At 47.8% G+C, this 19,302-nt stretch overlaps 1 protein-coding gene across 3 annotated transcripts in view; it reads right to left on the bottom strand.

The window, feature by feature from the left end:
- TIPIN (TIMELESS interacting protein) overlaps nucleotides 1-19,302 on the bottom strand; it is a 282,385-nt gene that overhangs the window by 215,864 nt on the left and 47,219 nt on the right. Inside the window, exon 1 of one of the 3 annotated variants that reach the window (XM_078683032.1) lies at nucleotides 2,973-3,094. The exons of 1 other annotated variant lie outside the window; for it this stretch is intronic. The gene's annotated coding sequence lies outside the window, so the exon portion shown is untranslated. Of the gene's footprint in view, nucleotides 1-2,911; nucleotides 3,095-19,302 lie in introns of those variants that run through there. One more of the 3 variants, XM_078683030.1, reaches the window with a different exon arrangement.

Consider the following 19,302-nt stretch of genomic DNA (forward strand, 5'->3'; position numbering starts at 1 on the left):
AAGGATCGGGGTTTAATCCATCATTCTTTTGCTCACCACACCACCCCAGGTTGGACCCAGCCAAATGCAAATCAGTCTTGACCCTTTTCCTTGTGGGAACAGTCCAGCCCGAACTGCGAAGCCAGGTCCTCCCTGGACCGGAAATAAGCATCCTGGGACCGGTTTCTGGACATCACCCTCCTTCAGCCAGGCTAGCTTGAATCCAGTGGTGTAGTGACCACGGGACCCACGTCTGGGCATACCCTTCTCACTTAGGGCGACATGTGGAAAATAAACTGTTGTTTTTGCATTTGTCACCCCGAGTGGGACAGGTATGCTCAGACTTGAGTCCCGTGCTCTCCATGCCACTGGAATCAAGCTATCCTGGCTGATGAGGGATGAAAGCCCGAATCCGGTCCTAGGATGCTTGTTTCCAGTCCAGGGAGGACCTGGCTTGGCAGTTCGGGCTGGACTGTTCCCATGGGGCACTGGGTCAAGACTGATTTGCATATGGCCAGGTCCAAACTGGAATGGCATGTTGAGCAAAAAAACGATGGAGTTAGGACCATATCTCTGTACTGGGGTGAATGTATGACATTGTTCCGCATTCTGTCCATCAACTGTTGTTTTCACATTACAGAGAGGCTTCCATGCTGTGCTTTTCAGGCTTATATACTGTGGTGTATGCTTGACACAGAAGCATCCGCTGAGCAACACAAAGCTGTGCTGCTGCAGCTGGCAGAAGCTTAAGAGTGAAGAAGTGTGACAACCAGTAAAATCACTAGGCACCGCGAGGTGTCCTGGGCAGGGCAGCTTCAAGACCCCAGGCTTAAAATTGTATTAAAACAGTATAGTAATGGAGGCATGGGCGGTAATGTAGATATAACCATTGGGTTTGTTTTAAAAGCAGTTTTGCACCTGTTGCAGTCTCTTCTGATACCCACACAAGTACTTCTAAGCTTCAAATGTCAGTAACATTAATATTATGTAGGCCGGCAGACTATTTAAAACTAAAAAGTAAAACAACAAGTTCCAGATTACAATCGGCTTTTGGAGATGCTAAATGATGATGAGAAAGGATTGCTTTTGGCAATTGTGCATGGCAGCAGCTCACCACGGTCCTGATTTGTCATAACATAACGCAGCTGCAAAGGCAGCAAGCAATAATTCAAACTCCGTGCACTGGTGCAAGTGGATCTTCACTGGTGCAGCAATCTGAGTCTAAATCTGAATCCGTATCTAAAATTAAACTCTTATATAAATACTTTTTGTTTGTAGGTCCAATTGTTTGTTTTTAAATTCAATTGGGATAAATACAACAATATGCATATTTAAAATGAATTTGTCTGATCACGGGAACATTAAACTAAATACTTCTTTATAATGCAACAATTCTATTGTCATCAGATAACTATCAGGTGACCTTGTCTTGGGTGACTGATACTACCAGTCATAAATTTATAATTGTTAACGATTTATATTCCACAGGTTAAAGATGCACTTTTCCCATTGGCAGAGTAGCTGTTAACTATCTAAGTAAGGCCGATTTAGAACAGCTCCGTGTGCTTGCACTTACATTCTTATTAGCATCAATAGAAATAAACGTTTCTAACGCACCCTTTCGATCTTCTGTGTTGCAGCTCCTAACTCACATGTAAAGGAATGCTAGCGCACACAGCCACTTCCACACAGCACAGCTTAGTTTGCCGGTTTAAGAGTTAACTCCTTGCTTCTGCTTGCCATAGTGAAACTCAAAGTGCCACATTTAAGGCAATGAAATGCCACATGCAAACACACTGAGAACACACAAAAATTCACTCAGAAAAATCTGAAAACTTGCCAGCTATGGGAAAATTTGTTGCTAAGCTCACATACATCTCCAGGGAAGTTCTTTTACAGGTGCCTATACCAGACTTAATACACTTTTCTGATGATTTAAAAAAAAAAAAAAGACCGGTCCTCGTACTAAATGTTGTAAAATGCAAGAATCAGAATGAATTTTATTGCACCGTCACTAAATTCTATCACACAATATATATTACATTAATACATATACATGAATAATTGAAGGACTATCAAACTATAGAACAACACACGTTATACATGGGCAATCAATACTAAATGTAGCACGTTTATACATGAAAAATATTCACTTTAAAACTAAAATGGTAATGGGCAAAGGAGAATAATGTAATAATATGATGTTAAAAGAGTAATTACAACACAAATTTGGTTTTACCGGAGTTTCTAAAAAAAACCTTCATAAACATAAGCAGAAAAAGAGCCATCAATTAAGTTTTGCTGGTCGTACTTAAACGGATCATTTCCAGTTGTATTAGATTGCAATAGGGAACTCTAGATACATGTGCATGTGGGTGAAAACAAACCGCACAACAGAATAAAAGGGGGAAATTAAGTAGCGAGTAAACTACGGATTCTTTACACGGAGCTACTTGAGATTCTGCTGAATATACATATATGTAGATAGATAGATAGATATGTAAAAAATATCACGATGTTGTTTCATTGACACATTTTTTCACCATTCAAAAGAAGTTCCGATTAAGCTACAAAAATTAAAGTAAGTGGGACCTGACACAAACAGCTTTCAGAAACATCAACTGTGAGCATTCATGCTGTACTGCTTTCTGGTGCTTATAGTTTGCAATGTTCTGCCTCACATCCCCGAATTTAAACACAAAACAACGCGATCACATCATCACATTTTTCTCGTTATTGATTAGCACTCAGAAGTGTCACAAGAGACACGCAAACGTCAGAGAATACTAATTATTTATTCATTTACTGCCACATGGGAACATGCTGCATCTAGTTAACCGTGTTAAAGTAAGAAACCCCTTTACCCTAACTAATAAAACCAAAGGTACGACGCTCACATGCTGAATAATGCGATCAACTATCCTCTACTTACATGGGCAGTCGGTGAATTTAGCCTAACGTTCCTCTTCTGTTATTAATTTGAATAAACTCACTGGTATAATTTGTGCCGCATACACTTCCGGGTTGTATGAAATCCAATCCCATAGTTGAACACATCTCATCGGTCGTCAGGGAGCGGGAAGGACTGCTGCTAATCTGTAAGGCAACCCAGGATTGGGGCATGCGGGAGCAACCCCAGCGAATCCTAGTCCGTGACGCACAATTTGTAAATGCTGAAAATGTCTGTTTACCTCCCCAAAATGTTTCCCTTCTTTGTTTTTGCAGATTTATATAGCACGAACTCGACCCGAAGGTATTGGAGCGCTTTACAAGAGCAACAGTTACGATACAGAAGGACACATTCACTTTGTTTGTTAAGTCTGAAGATTGTTTTTGCCTAGTTTGGAGTGGGCTTTTTGGTGGGGGCCGAGGTCCATTTGTTGTAAGCCAGTCACGTACATGTCGGGGTGATGGATTGTCTCTGGCCGGGCATATTGGGCTGGGTTGCTGCTGTGAGACATGGATTGGTGCAAGTATAGAGGGGAGGAGGGCGTGCATCACTAAGCCGGGGTCGAGTATTTAGACTAGTGTGCGATGGTTGAACTCTGCCCTGCTGGGCTTTGTGCGGGCTGTGTTCCTCCGAGTTTCTGACCCGCTAGTAATTTAAATCGAACATTGAAGCGGGCCTTACGATCATCACCGTAAATTAACAGACAAAATCACTGATTGATTTCGGAACCATGTATGTAAAACACGTAAAGGTAATTCGTCAGTGATTTAGTTCCCTCAGAGATTCCAATTGAAATTGGGACTGGCAAAATAAGTTTTTTAAAAATATTTCCACCCAAATATTATACCGTGCAAGCATAGGGTGACCAGATTCTCAAAACAAACAAGCATTTACAATGCAATGGTTTCGCCTTTTGAAAAGTTTGAGCTATTGGCATTGTAAATGACAAAATTTGTATTTATGTGTTGGTTTTGAAAACAGATAAATAAATGGCAGTGTCATTTACAATGCCAATAGTTTAATCTCTGGCAAATGCCACACAAAAACACACAGACCCACACACACACACAGACATGGTGCTGGCAGTTCAGTTAATCGAAAAGCCAAACATTCCAATTCCTGCATCACATCCCATAATGAATAAGTTTCATATGTTGCAATGTCCATATACATCCAAAAAGACGGTTCAAATAAATTCAATTCCTCTGTTTTGTTGTTCTACCAACTTTTTATTGAGTTTTTTTGTATCAAAACAAATTGCAATCGACCCAACCAACGCATTTCGTCCCTTAGGACTTCATCATGACTGAATAATGAAAAGAATCACTTATCAACACGTGTACGGTGTTGTCCCATGCCAATGTCCTCCTAGAGTCAGATCAATTATGTTGGGTGGTATAGTACCCCCAATGTCATTTTGTTCATCCGTGTCTAAGCCCCTAATCCACGGGCAATAGGCCTGCCCAGAGCCAAGACTAAATAAGCATTGTCAAAGCCAACAGGCCTGGGCTGTGGCTGACAGTCTTTTTTCTTTGAGTTAGTGTTTTGGTTTGTCACTTTCTTTGTAAAACCCAAAAATTATATGCATTGTTGTAATAAAATCAAACCGTCTTGGTTAATGCCAGACCTAAAAAGAGAAGAGCAAAGTCCAGAGAGAGGCTTGTTTTTGTAGGTCTAGAGTTACCCATTAAAAGAAAATGCCATGCCTTAAGAGCGGGCTGCATGCCAACCAGCATCAGCTCATCTGAACAGCATGCAAGTTCATATGCCTGGTATTTCCAGGGAAAGGGTCGAAGGGAAACTTTCTGAGGCGGTTCACTCCAATATAGTGAATCTGCTATGGCAAATTTGTGTACTAACAGCCCATCTGTGGAAGCACAACTGACAGACACCCTTGGACCCACAGGTGACCAAATTGTGTGATGCTAAGGCAGACACTAGATAACAAAACTGAGTTGTACTTGTTTTAATGACTTTGGGAGGATAACAGGCCGAGTTAGCAGGACGGCATTTAAGCATGTAGCCTGCAGGATGCAGCCATTTTGGCAGTAGATGTGTTAGACCAATGAGGCTATGTGGCCGGTTCCACAGATCGTCGCCTGCCCCCTAACAATTAACCACGTTTTTTTCGCTCATGAGAAAGCCTCTTTGTTGCAATGCCTTCTGGAATCTCTTTTTAGGTCTCGCCTGTCGATGCGCATGCGCATCGAGCTTGCGAGCCTATTGCGGCTTAAACAACCTTTAACTAGCAAGCAAGGAATCGTGGCGATTCCTTGCAGTGCCCGTGACTTTTAAGCTCAATGCGCATGTGCATTGAGCTTAAAAGCGCGTGCACATCAGTTCCCTCAGCCGCAATCGCCGTCTGTTCCCTCAGCCGCATTCCTCCGACACCTTTTGAAGTGAAGCTTAGTTTCACTTCAAAGGCCCCGGCTTCTTCACACCCACATGCCGCTCTCCCCGCTCCGCCCCCTCCCCTGCCCGCCGTGTGCATTTCTCCTACACCCCCTCCCCACAGCAATGCCCTCCGTCTGTTTACAATTTGAAGAGGTAATCGGAGTGCCTCCTCACATTTCACTTCACTGCCTTCCAACCTCATGGTTGAAACTTTAGTCACCATCTCCTGTTTGTCACAGATTCGCACTTTCTTTTCCTCTCAACGTTTCTGCCTCTTTCACTCTCTCTTACAACTCTCTCCCCCTCTCCATTTACTTACACAAATCTCGCAGATACCCCAAGCAGCAGTGCCCGCAATACCGCACTACCAAGCCTTCTGTTATGCCACATCTCTCAGCTTACATATTCCTTCCCTCTTTCTTTTACTCTCCACGTTTCTGCCTCTTTCACTCTCTTCCAACTCTCTCCCCCTCTCCATTTACTTACACAAATCTCGCAGATACCCCAAGCAGCAGTGCCCGCACTACCAATCCTTCTGTTATGCCACATCTCTCAGCTTACATATTCCTTCGCTCTTTCTTTTACTCTCCAAGTTTCTGCCTCTTTCACTCTCTCTTCCAACTCTCTCCCCCCTCTCCATTTACTTACACAAATCTCGCAGATACCCCAAGCAGCAGTGCCCGCACTACCAATCCTTCTGTTATGCTACATCTCTCAGCTTACAGATTCCTTCGCTCTTTCTTTTACTCTCCATGTTTCTGCCTCTTTCACTCTCTCTTCCAACTCTCTCCCCCCTCTCCATTTACTTACACAAATCTCGCAGATACCCCAAGCAGCAGTGCCCGCACTACCAAGCCTTCTGTTATGCCACATCTCTCAGCTTACATATTCGCACTTTCTTTTCCTCTCAACGTTTCTGCCTCTTTCACTCTCTCTTACAACTCTCTCCCCCCTCTCCATTTACTTACACAAATCTCGCAGATACCCCAAGCAGCAGTGCCCGCAATACCGCACTACCAAGCCTTCTGTTATGCCACATCTCTCAGCTTACATATTCCTTCGCTCTTTCTTTTACTCTCCACGTTTCTGCCTCTTTCACTCTCTTCCAACTCTCTCCCCCTCTCCATTTACTTACACAAATCTCGCAGATACCCCAAGCAGCAGTGCCCGCACTACCAATCCTTCTGTTATGCCACATCTCTCAGCTTACAGATTCCTTCGCTCTTTCTTTTACTCTCCACGTTTCTGCCTCTTTCACTCTCTCTTCCAACTCTCTCCCCCCTCTCCATTTACTTACACAAATCTCGCAGATACCCCAAGCAGCAGTGCCCGCACTACCAATCCTTCTGTTATGCCACATCTCTCAGCTTACATATTCCTTCGCTCTTTCTTTTACTCTCCACGTTTCTGCCTCTTTCACTCTCTCGTCCAACTCTCTCCCCCCTCTCCATTTACTTACACAAATCTCGCAGATACCCCAAGCAGCAGTGCCCGCACTACCAATCCTTCTGTTATGCCACATCTCTCAACTTACAGATTCGCACTTTCTTTTCCTCTCAACGTTTCTGCCTCTTTCACTCTCTCTTACAACTCTCTCCCCCTCTCCATTTACTTACACAAATCTCGCAGATACCCCAAGCAGCAGTGCCCGCAATACCGCACTACCAAGCCTTCTGTTATGCCACATCTCTCAGCTTACATATTCCTTCCCTCTTTCTTTTACTCTCCACGTTTCTGCCTCTTTCACTCTCTTCCAACTCTCTCCCCCTCTCCATTTACTTACACAAATCTCGCAGATACCCCAAGCAGCAGTGCCCGCACTACCAATCCTTCTGTTATGCCACATCTCTCAGCTTACATATTCCTTCGCTCTTTCTTTTACTCTCCAAGTTTCTGCCTCTTTCACTCTCTCTTCCAACTCTCTCCCCCCTCTCCATTTACTTACACAAATCTCGCAGATACCCCAAGCAGCAGTGCCCGCACTACCAATCCTTCTGTTATGCTACATCTCTCAGCTTACAGATTCATTCGCTCTTTCTTTTACTCTCCACGTTTCTGCCTCTTTCACTCTCTCTTCCAACTCTCTCCCCCCTCTCCATTTACTTACACAAATCTCGCAGATACCCCAAGCAGCAGTGCCCGCACTACCAAGCCTTCTGTTATGCCACATCTCTCAGCTTACATATTCCTTCGCTCTTTCTTTTACTCTCCACGTTTCTCCCTCTTTCACTCTCTCTTACAACTCTCTCCCCCCTCTCCATTTACTTACACAAATCTCGCAGATACCCCGAGCAGCAGTGCCCGCACTAGCGAGCGTTCTGTTATGCCACATCTCTCAGCTTACAGATTCCTTCGCTCTTTCTTTTACTCTCCACGTTTCTGCCTCTTTCACTCTCTCTTCCAACTCTCTCCCTCCATCTCCATTTACTTACACAAATCTTGGTGAGGCACAGGCAGCAACAGTGCAAGCTTCCCTCACACACAGAGCAGGTACAGCACAGGCAGCAACAGTGCAAGCTTCCATCACACACAGAGCAGGTACAGCACAGGCAACAGCAATGCAAGCTTCCCTCAAACACGGAGCAGGTACAGCACAGGCAGCAACAGTGCAAGCTTCCCTCACACACAGAGCAGGTACAGCACAGGCAACAGCAGTGCAAGCTTCCCTTGCACATGGAACAGGTACAGCACCGACAGCAGCAGTGCAAGCTTCCCTCACACACAGAGCTGTTACAGCACAGGCAGCAGCAGTGCAAGCTTCCCTCACACATAGATCAGGTACAGCACAGGCGGCAGCAGTGCAAGCTTCCATCACACATGGAGCATGTACAGCACAGGCAACAGCAATGCAAGCTTCACTCAAACACGGAGCATGTACAGCACAGGCAGCAACAGTGCAAGCTTCCCTCACACACAGAGCAGGTACAGCACAGGCAGCAACAGTGCAAGCTTCCCTCACACACAGAGCAGGTACAGCACAGGCAGCAACAGTGCAAGCTTCCATCACACACGGAGCAGGTACAGCACAGGCAACAGCAATACAAGCTTCCCTCAAACACGGAGCATGTACAGCACAGGCAGCAACAGTGCAAGCTTCCCTCACACACAGAGCAGGTACAGCACAGGCAGCAACAGTGCAAGCTTCCCTCACACACAGAGCAGGTACAGCACAGGCAGCAACAGTGCAAGCTTCCATCACACACGGAGCAGGTACAGCACAGGCAACAGCAATGCAAGCTTCCCTCAAACACGGAGCAGGTACAGCACAGGCAGCTACAGTGCAAGCTTCCCTCACACACGGAGCAGGTACAGCACAGGCAGCAACAGTGCAAGCTTCCCTTACACATGGAACAGGTACAGCACCGACAGCAGCAGTGCAAGCTTCCCTCACACACGGAGCAGGTACAGCACAGGCAGCTCTGAACAATGTGCCTGACCTTATTGCAAGGTGAACTATCCCTTTCTTTCTATAAATTGAGATAAGCCTAGTAGTGGATGTGTTAGCTCCTACTACTAGTTTCAGTGTCTATTGTCACATTTACTTTGAACTATACATTCCTAAAGCCATATGTGTGTGTGCCCATTAATCCCTGGTGCTGTACTTCACCGTCCCTCAACCCTTTTCTTGTGAAAAAAGGGGGTGGGGGATTGGAAACGCCTCACGGGAGCAACCACCATGGAGGATGTGTCAAACTGGTACTCGCTTGACTCCCCACTGTATCATCATCAGCAGTTGCCAACCGTAAAAGTAAAGGGGATCAAAAAATTGTGCTAAAGAAAACAAAACTCCCTGTAGTGATGTGAATGACCCAACTACGTGATAGGGCCTACCCTCCCGCAGATACCCCAAGCAGCAGTGCCCGCACTAGCGAGCGTTCTGTTATGCCACATCTCTCAGGTTACAGATCCCTTCTCTCTTTCTATTCCTCTCCACGTTTCTGCCTCTTTCACTCTCTCTTCCAACTCTCTCCCTCCATCTCCATTTACTTACACAAATCTTGGTGATACCCCGAGCAGCAGTGCCCACAATACCGAGCGTTCTGTTATGCCACATCTCTCAGCTTACAGATCCCTTCTCTCTTTCTATTCCTCTCCACGTTTCTGCCTCTTTCACTCTCTCTTCCAACTCTCTCCCTCCCTCTCCAATTACTTACACAAATCTCGCCGATACCCCGAGCAGCAGTGCCCGCACTAGCGAGCGTTCTGTTATGCCACATCTCTCAGCTTACAGATCCCTTCTCTCTTTCTATTCCTCTCCACGTTTCTGCCTCTTTCACTCTCTCTTCCAACTCTCTCCCTCCCTCTCCAATTACTTACACAAATCTCGCCGATACCCCGAGCAGCAGTGCCCGCACTAGCGAGCGTTCTGTTATGCCACATCTCTCATCTTACAGATCCCTTCGCTCTTTCTTTTCCTCTCAACGTTTCTGCCTCTTTCACTCTCTCTTCCAACTCTCTCCCCCCTCTCCATTTACTTACACAAATCTCGCAGATACCCCAAGCAGCTGTGCCCGCACTACCAAGCCTTCTGTTATGCCACATCTCTCAGCTTACAGATTCCTTCGCTCTTTCTTTTACTCTCCACTTTTCTGCCTCTTTCACTCTCTCTTCCAACTCTCTCCCTCCATCTCCATTTACTTACACAAATCTTGGTGATACCCCGAGCAGCAGTGCCCACAATACCGAGCGTTCTGTTATGCCACATCTCTCAGCTTACAGATCCCTTCTCTATTTCTATTCCTCTCCACGTTTCTGCCTCTTTCACTCTCTCTTCCAACTCTCTCCCTCCCTCTCCAATTACTTACACAAATCTCGCCGATACCCCGAGCAGCAGTGCCCGCACTAGCGAGCGTTCTGTTATGCCACATCTCTCAGCTTACAGATCCCTTCTCTCTTTCTATTCCTCTCCACGTTTCTGCATCTTTCACTCTCTTCCAACTCTCTCCCTCCCTCTCAAATTACTTACACAAATCTCGCCGATACCCCGAGCAGCAGTGCCCGCACTAGCGAGCGTTCTGTTATGCCACATCTCTCAGCTTACAGATCCCTTCGCTCTTTCTTTTCCTCTCAACGTTTCTGCCTCTTTCACTCTCTCTTCCAACTCTCTCCCCCCTCTCCATTTACTTACACAAATCTCGCAGATACCCCAAGCAGCTGTGCCCGCACTACCAAGCCTTCTCTTATGCCACATCTCTCCGCTTACAGATTCCTTCGCTCTTTCTTTTACTCTCCACGTTTCTGCCTCTTTCACTCTCTCTTCCAACTCTCTCCCTCCATCTCCATTTACTTACACAAATCTTGGTGAGGCACAGGCAGCAACAGTCCAAGCTTCCCTCACACACAGAGCAGGTACAGCACAGGCAGCAACAGTGCAAGCTTCCATCACACACGGAGCAGGTACAGCACAGGCAACAGCAATGCAAGCTTCCCTCAAATACGGAGCAGGTACAGCACAGGCAGCAACATTGCAAGCTTCCCTCACACACAGAGCAGGTACAGCACAGGCAGCAACAGTGCAAGCTTCCCTCACACACAGAGCAGGTACAGCACAGGCAGCAACAGTGCAAGCTTCCATCACACACGGAGCAGGTACAGCACAGGCAACAGCAATGCAAGCTTCCCTCAAACACGGAGCAGGTACAGCACAGGCAACAGCAGTGCAAGCTTCCCTTACACATGGAACAGGTACAGCACCGACAGCAGCAGTGCAAGCTTCCCTCACACACGGAGCAGGTACAGCACAGGCAGCAGCAGTGCAAGCTTCCCTCACACATAGATCAGGTACAGAACAGGCGGCAGCAGTGCAAGCTTCCCTTACACATGGAACAGGTACAGCACCGACAGCAGCAGTGCAAGCTTCCCTCACACACCGTCACACACCCTCAGCTTCACACACCCTCACTCACCCTCACACACACACACACACACATACAACAACAAAAGGAAGAATAGAATTAAACTATCCTAATCCACACTCTAACTCCAAGATAGAAATCCTGAGTCCTAATTCACCCTAAAAAACTAACAGCCTAATTCACCCTACAAATACACCCTCAAGATACGCAACAGAAAGACATCCTAGAAAATAACAACCAAAGTAAAAATACGCCATCCTAATGCACCAGCCAAATAAACAATCAAATAAAACTAAACAAAACACAATATAAGTAAAGACTAAAATAATAGCCTCCTATTCCACCCTATTCAAAGACATGATTGTGCATTTAACAGATAGATAAGTTTTATGCCATTTTCTGAGACAATAACAAATTTTTGCACGCAATTAAAAAGTTAAGGGGAGAAAACGTAGTCGTGCATCAGATACGTTACACACAAAATCTACTTCCCAAATGTGAGCTACAGCATGCAATGATGTTTATCAAGCTTCAGGTCACCAAACCAAAAATTATTCGGACAAAATAACACCAACAAAAGAACGAAGAAATATCTGTCAGGATGCGAGGACTAGGATGTACAAACACAAAAGTAAAACAGCCTATTTTTAACTTGGGTAATAAACAAGCACTATTCATCCCGTAAATGGGACGGATTAAACACAATTGTCATGAGTTACACAAAAAACCGTAGGCATATAACAATAGCAGTTCATCACACGGAATTACATCAAATATAAAAAACATATTACGCAACTTGGATTCAGCGCTAACATCATCAATAAACATTACATATGTCTCTTAGCTTCATGGAAGAGGTGTGGCGCCGCGGCCAGGGCGACTGACGCTGGAATCTGGGGACCACGGTTCGATCCCCTGCTCCGGCGGCAGGTTAGCCCAGCACCATGTGACTCTGGGCAATAGCTCGCTTAATCTTCCCGACGGCCCCCCAGCGCCTAGAGACCCTTACGGGTGATTGTGCGCTTTACAAATGTGGACTTTACTTTACTTTTACAAAACAACTCGTAATACAATTAATACTTTTGAAGTGTACAATATTCATGGCGAAAAGAGTACTTAGAAACTCAAAGAACAGCTCTTGTACGTCAAATAACAAACAACTGCTAATAATACATTACATAACACTTTACGAAAATAAATACATTACATATCGAAGAATAAAAACAAGACTTTAATTACATTACATAATATTCATTTCGAAATATTACAAACAAAAAAATACTATGTCAACATTATTAAAATTACACTCCTATTCATTCGTTAACTTAAACATACTATAGGTAGTAAATAAAAACACTTACTTACATATAAATTACATAAATAACTAAAATAATTACAATCGCTAACAAAATATGTCACTTTTTTTATATAAATACACTCATAATTATTAACTAATTTATGCATACTATCAATACTACTTTAAATTAGATTAAAAAAACACGTCGAGGAAATCTCTTACCTATCATACGACGCACCAACAGCACACGGACAGGAACACGCCTTCCGCATCCCGCTATTCTCCATGTTCTGGAGAATTCCACCGATTACGTATGCAAATCGGAACGCGACGTCAAAAACGTAGCGCTCCGATTGGCTAAAAAATATGTCAATCAAAAAAAAGACGTAACTTTAGGAAAATTAAAAAAAAAACTACAATGCTAACCTGTTAAATTTAGGTAGCGTTAAGGTGGCGCTTTGCGTCCGACATTTTAATAAATAAAAAAAAATTTCAACCTCAACCCCTCACCCTCAATCACACTCAATCACCCTCAACACATCACCCTCACTCACCTTCACTCACCCTCAATCACCCTCACTCACCCTCACTCACCCTCACTCACCCTCACCCTCACTCACCCTCACCCTCACTCACCCTCAATCACCCTCACTCACCCTCACTCACCCTCACTCACCCTCACCCTCACTCACCCTAATTCACCCTCACTCACCCTCACTCACCCTCACCCTCACTCACCCTCAACCCCTCACCCTCACTCACCCTCAACCCCTCAGCCTCCCCCTCACTCACCCTCAACCCCTCACCCTCAACACATCACTCACCCTCACTCTCACTCACCCTCAGTCACCCTCACTCACCCTCAACCCCTCACCCTCACCCTCACTCACCCTCAATCACCCTCACCCTCACTCACCCTCACCCTCACTCACCCTCAACACCTCACCCTCAATCACCCTCACCCTCACTCACACTCAACCCCTCACCCTCACTCACCCTCACCTTCACCCTCTCACCCTCAACCCCTCACCCTCACTCACCCTCAACCCCTCAACCACCCTCAACACCTCACCCTCACTCACCCTCACTCACACTCACTCACCCTCACTCACACTCACTCACCCTCACTCACCCTCACCAACACTCACCCTCACCACTCACCCTCAACACCTCACCCTCACTCACCCTCAACCCCTCACCCTCACTCACCCTCAACCCCTTACCCTCAATCACCCTCACCCTCACTCAGCCTCAACCCCTCACCCTCACTCACCCTCAACCCCTCACCCTCACTCACCCTCAACCCCTCACCCTCACTCACTCTCAATCACCCTCACCCTCACTCACCCTCACTCACCCTCAGCCTCACTCACCCTCAACCCCTCACCCTCACTCACCCTCACCCTCACTTACCCTCACCCTCCCTCAACCCCTCACCCTCACTCACCCTCATCCCCTCAGCCTCACCCTCACTCACCCTCACTCACCCTCGCCCTCACTCTCACTCACCCTCACCCTCACTCACCCTCACTCACACTCACTCACCCTCACTCACCCCCACCCTCACTCACACTCACTCACCCTCACTCACCCTCACTCACCCTCACCCACACTCACCCTCACTCACCCTCAACACCTCACCCTCACTCACCCTCAACCCCTCACCCTCACTCAGCCTCAACCCCTTACCCTCAATCACCCTCACCCTCACTCAGCCTCAACCCCTCACCCTGACTCACCCTCAACCCCTCAAACTCACTCACCCTCAACCCCTCACCCTCACTCACCCTCAACCCCTCACCCTCACTCACCCTCACTCAGCCTCACCCTCACTCACCCTCACTCACACTCACCCTCACTCACCCTCACTCACCCTCACCCACACTCACCCTCACCCTCACTCACCCTCAACGCCTCACCCTCACTCACTCTCAACCCCTCACCCTCACTCACCCTCAACACCTCACCCTCACCCTCACTCACCCTCAACCGTTCACCCTCAACCCCTCACTCACCCTCACTCTCACTCACCCTCACTTACACTCAACCCCTCAGCCTCACCCTCACTCACCCTCACTTACCCTCAACCCCTCAGACTCACCCTCACTCACCCTCACCCTCACTCACCCTCAACCCCTCACCCTCACTCACCCTCACCCTCACTCACCCTCAACCCCTCACACTCACTCACCCTCACCCTCACTCACCCTCAACTCCTCACCCTCACTCACCCTCAACACCTCACCCTCACCCTCACTCACCCTCACCCTCCCTCAACCCCTCACCCTCACTCACCCTCATCCCCTCAGCCTCACCCTCACTCACCCTCACTCACCCTCGCCCTCACTCACCCTCACCCTCACTCACCCTCACCCTCACTCACACTCACTCACCCTCACTCACCGCCACCCTCACTCACACTCACTCACCCTCACTCACCCTCACTCACCCTCACCCACACTCACCCTCACCCTCACTCACCCTCAACCCCTCACCCTCACTCACCCTCAACCCCTCACCCTCACTCAGCCTCAACCCCTTACCCTCAATCACCCTCACCCTCACTCAGCCTCAACCCCTCACCCTCACTCACCCTCAACCCCTCACCCTCACTCACCCTCAACCCCTCATCCTCACTCACCCTCAACCCCTCACCCTCACTCACCCTCAACCCCTCACACTCACTCACCCTCACTCAGCCTCACCCTCACTCACCCTCACTCACCCTCACCCACACTCACCCTCAACGCCTCACCCTCACTCACTCTCAACCCCTCACCCTCACTCACCCTCAACACCTCACCCTCACCCTCACTCACCCTCAACCGTTCACCCTCAACTCCTCACTCACCCTCACTCTCACTCACCCTCACTTACCCTCAACACCTCAGCCTCACCTTCACTCACCCTCACTTACCCTCAACCCCTCAGCCTCACCCTCACTCACCCTCACCCTCACCCTCACTCACCCTCAACCCCTCACCCATCATCACCCACACTCACCCTCAACCCCTCACACTCACTCACCCTCACCCTCACTCACCCTCAACTCCTCACCCTCACTCACCCTCAACACCTCAGCCTCACCCTCACTCACCCTCAACGCCTCAACACCTCACCCTCACTCACCCTCACCCTCACTCACCCTCAACCCCTCACCCTCAACACCTCACCCTCAACCCCTCACCCTCACTCACCCTCACAACACATATTGTGTTACAATAGGTGTCACATTTGCGGAAGATAAAACTATCTAGAGATGTAGCATAACGACCAGAGCTGCCATATAAGTCACGTAAATACTAAACATGTTGCATTCCAAATGCTATAGGTGTCACATTTGCAAACGTTATAACTATTGGCATTGTAAATGACAAAGCCATCAATATAGCAATTTTAACATCGCCCAAAAAAAATTTTATGTCATTTACAAGACCAATAACTACAACTTTTCTAATGCGATACTTATTGCATTCCAACCACACTCATCCACGCAACGCCACTCACACACGCAACGCCACTCACACACGCAACGCCACTCACACACGCAACGCCACTCACACACGCTACGCCACTCACACACGCAACGCCACTCACACACGCAACGCCACTCACACACGCAACGCCACTCACACACGCCACTCATCCACGCAACGCCACTCATCCACGCAACGCCACTTCCATTTGCAAAAAGAAAAATTTCTAACTATTCTATTGCGAGACCTATTGCATTTCCAATGCTTGTTGTTAAGGTGCAATATTAAAATGACATCACAAAGGACCATTCATTGTGCATTGCTTTTTGATTGAAAAAAACACAAATGTTCTTTCTGCTACAAAATGGCTTTTTCCCGTAATTCATAAGATGGACTACAACAAAGGAAATGGCTTTACGTGATCAGCGTGTGCTTGGCAGTGCCTCACATCCAGCCAGGAGTGGGAGTTTATGAAAGTTACAACCATGTATGCTGGTCACAGCTCCACAGCGGACAGAAACTTGGGATGAAAGATGGCTTTATTCTAATTACATGGATCTGCGACCCCGAACAGCAATTTGATTCTCGTGTGTGGGAACGGGGAGGGGGGGGATAGTCCTCTCTCTATTGTAATATATAACAAAAACACCACTAAAATGAAACCCGCAGGCACTTCATGACAAGTTAATGCGTCACTCTGCGTGTCTCCCAGTGCATTGTCACTGCGCAGGAAATGCATTTCTGTCAGAAAGAAAAACATGAGGCATCGTGTCAAGTTTTAAACATGGCATTTTTTAAGAGTTGCACATTTACAAATAAGACCGCATGCACGTGCAAATTAGCTGAAATGCAACTACTTATGGGACGAGAGACTGCATTTGTGGCTTTGTTTCACAGGTATATGCTATTTTTCACCAGGATATCAGATATAATTAAACCATTACTGCATATTTACAGGTTTATTGTGTAGGGGAGCAGTGGTCACCAGTGCAGCGGGTGCAGTGGCACTGGGGCACAGTGGTGAGAGGGGCCCACTGCACCATAACTATGGATGTATTTTAGTACCAAACAGGTTAAAGGGGGTGGTACCTTATTTGCACTAGAAACCATGACACCCTTCAACGTCACTCATTGTTTACATTTCAATTACAATACAATACAGCCACAGGAGCTGACGTGATACACAATACATAATCAGTGAGAGCTCGGCTCATACAGATGACTAGCAGCACAGCAGCGGCAAGAACGGTCGTGATACATGGAACATGCATCTTCAGCGGGAGCTGGGCTCATACAAATGACTCGCAGCACAGCAGCCACAAGAGCTGACGTGATACACAATCAGCAGGAGCTGGGCTCATACAGATGACTTGCAGCACAGCAGCCACAAGAGCTGACGTGATACACGGTACATAATCAGCGAGAGCTGGGCTCATACAGATGACTCGCAGCACAGCAGCCACAAGAGCTGACGTGATACACAATGAGCGGGAGCTGGGCTCATACAGATGACTCGCAGCACAGCAGCCACAAGAGCTGACGTGATACACGGTACATAATCAGCGAGAGCTGGGCTCATACAGATGACTCGCAGCACAGCAGCCACAAGAGCTGACGTGATACACAATGAGCGGGAGCTGGGCTCATACAGATGACTCGCAGCACAGCAGCCACAAGAGCTGACGTGATACACGGTACATAATCAGCGAGAGCTGGGCTCATACAGATGACTCGCAGCACAGCAGCCACCGAACCGACGCGATACAGAGGACCTGCAGCGTCAGCAAGAGCTGGGGCTATACAGGGGGCGCACTGCAGGCTCAATTAGAGATGGCCACAGAGGGGCAGCAGTGTAAAAACTAAAGACCTATACTGAGACAACGGGTATACAAGGTGCAGCAAGAGCTGGACTAATACAAATGACTCGCTGTGCAACAACAGCAGAAACCGACGTGATGCAAGGGACACGCAACCCGAGCTCGGGATATACAGGGGGCGCACTGCAGGCTCAACTCGAGATGGCCACAGAGGGGCATCTAAAGGCCTCGACTGATGCAGAGAGTATACAGGGTGCAGCAAGAGCTGGACTGGTACAGATGGCCCACGGTACGGAAGCCTCAAGAACGGACATGATACACGGTACATGCAACACCAGTAAGTGCTGAGCAGATACCAGGGCGCACTGCAGGCCCAACGAGAGATGGCCATAGAGGGGGAACCAGCATAGCATCTAAAGGCCTCAACAGATACATGGGATATACAGGGGGCAGCAAGAGCCGGACTGATACACAGGGTGCACAGTACAGAATCAACAAGACCTGGTCTGATACACGAGACACGTTGCCGAATCAAAGAGGCACACAGTGCGGCATCACTACGAGCTGAGCTGATAAAGGGACACAGGGGACAGTATCAATGACACTGCACTGATACGTGGGCTACACCGTGACACCCAAACAAGAGCTGGGTTGATACAGCATCATCGCAACGCAGTGCAGCAGACAACGGAAGCAGGGTTCACACAGGGGACAAAACATCTGAAGCCCTTTGAGTCCAATGGGCGTTGCGCGCTTGCTACACACTACAGCATCTTCAAGAGTAGAGCGGATACAGGGGAAAGGGCTATTGCGTAATTGGGAGCTGGCATTAACTGAAGGGCACACTTGTCACTATTTCCTCCTGTAATGCACTGTTTGCTACCTCATGTATTTTGTTTGCTCACAATTGTCACTTTTACCTCATGTAACTTATCGTCTGCTTTTGTAATTTGTTCATTTGTAATTTTCTGTTCCTATTGTGAAGCCCTCTGACGCCTTCGGGTAACGTCCGCGCTATATAAAAACGCATAAATAAAATACCGTCCCTCCTACAGCCGAGCACTGCCCTGCCCATGCACTCTGCTCGAGGCATCTTCTGTTCCTGCTGCAGGGCCTCTCGGCCGGGATTAGCGCCCCCCTAGGACGTGCGTGAGAGGCCCGGCTCCAGCACATGGCGCGCACACAGTCCCGCATCTGTCAATGATTAGGAGTCTGGAAACCAGAACCTCTGGAGTGGGCAGAAAATGCATCTTCTGTTCCTGCTGCAGGGCCTCTCAGCCGGGATTAGCGCCCCCCTAGGACGTGCGTGAGAGGCCCGGCTCCAGGACATGGCGCGCACACAGTCCCGCATCTGTCAATGATTAGGAGTCTGGAAACCAGAACCTCTGGAGTGGGCAGAAAATGCACAGTCATCGTGGCGTGATGGCAGGGGGCGGGAACGGGCAAACGTACAGCGGGAGGGGGGACGGGCTCACGGACAGCGGGAGGGGGGACGGGCTCACGGACAGCGGGAGGGGGGGGATGGGCACACAGA

The sequence above is a fragment of the Lissotriton helveticus genome, chromosome 3_1 (genome assembly GCF_964261635.1).
Source record: "Lissotriton helveticus chromosome 3_1, aLisHel1.1, whole genome shotgun sequence".
NCBI lineage: Eukaryota > Metazoa > Chordata > Amphibia > Caudata > Salamandridae > Lissotriton > Lissotriton helveticus.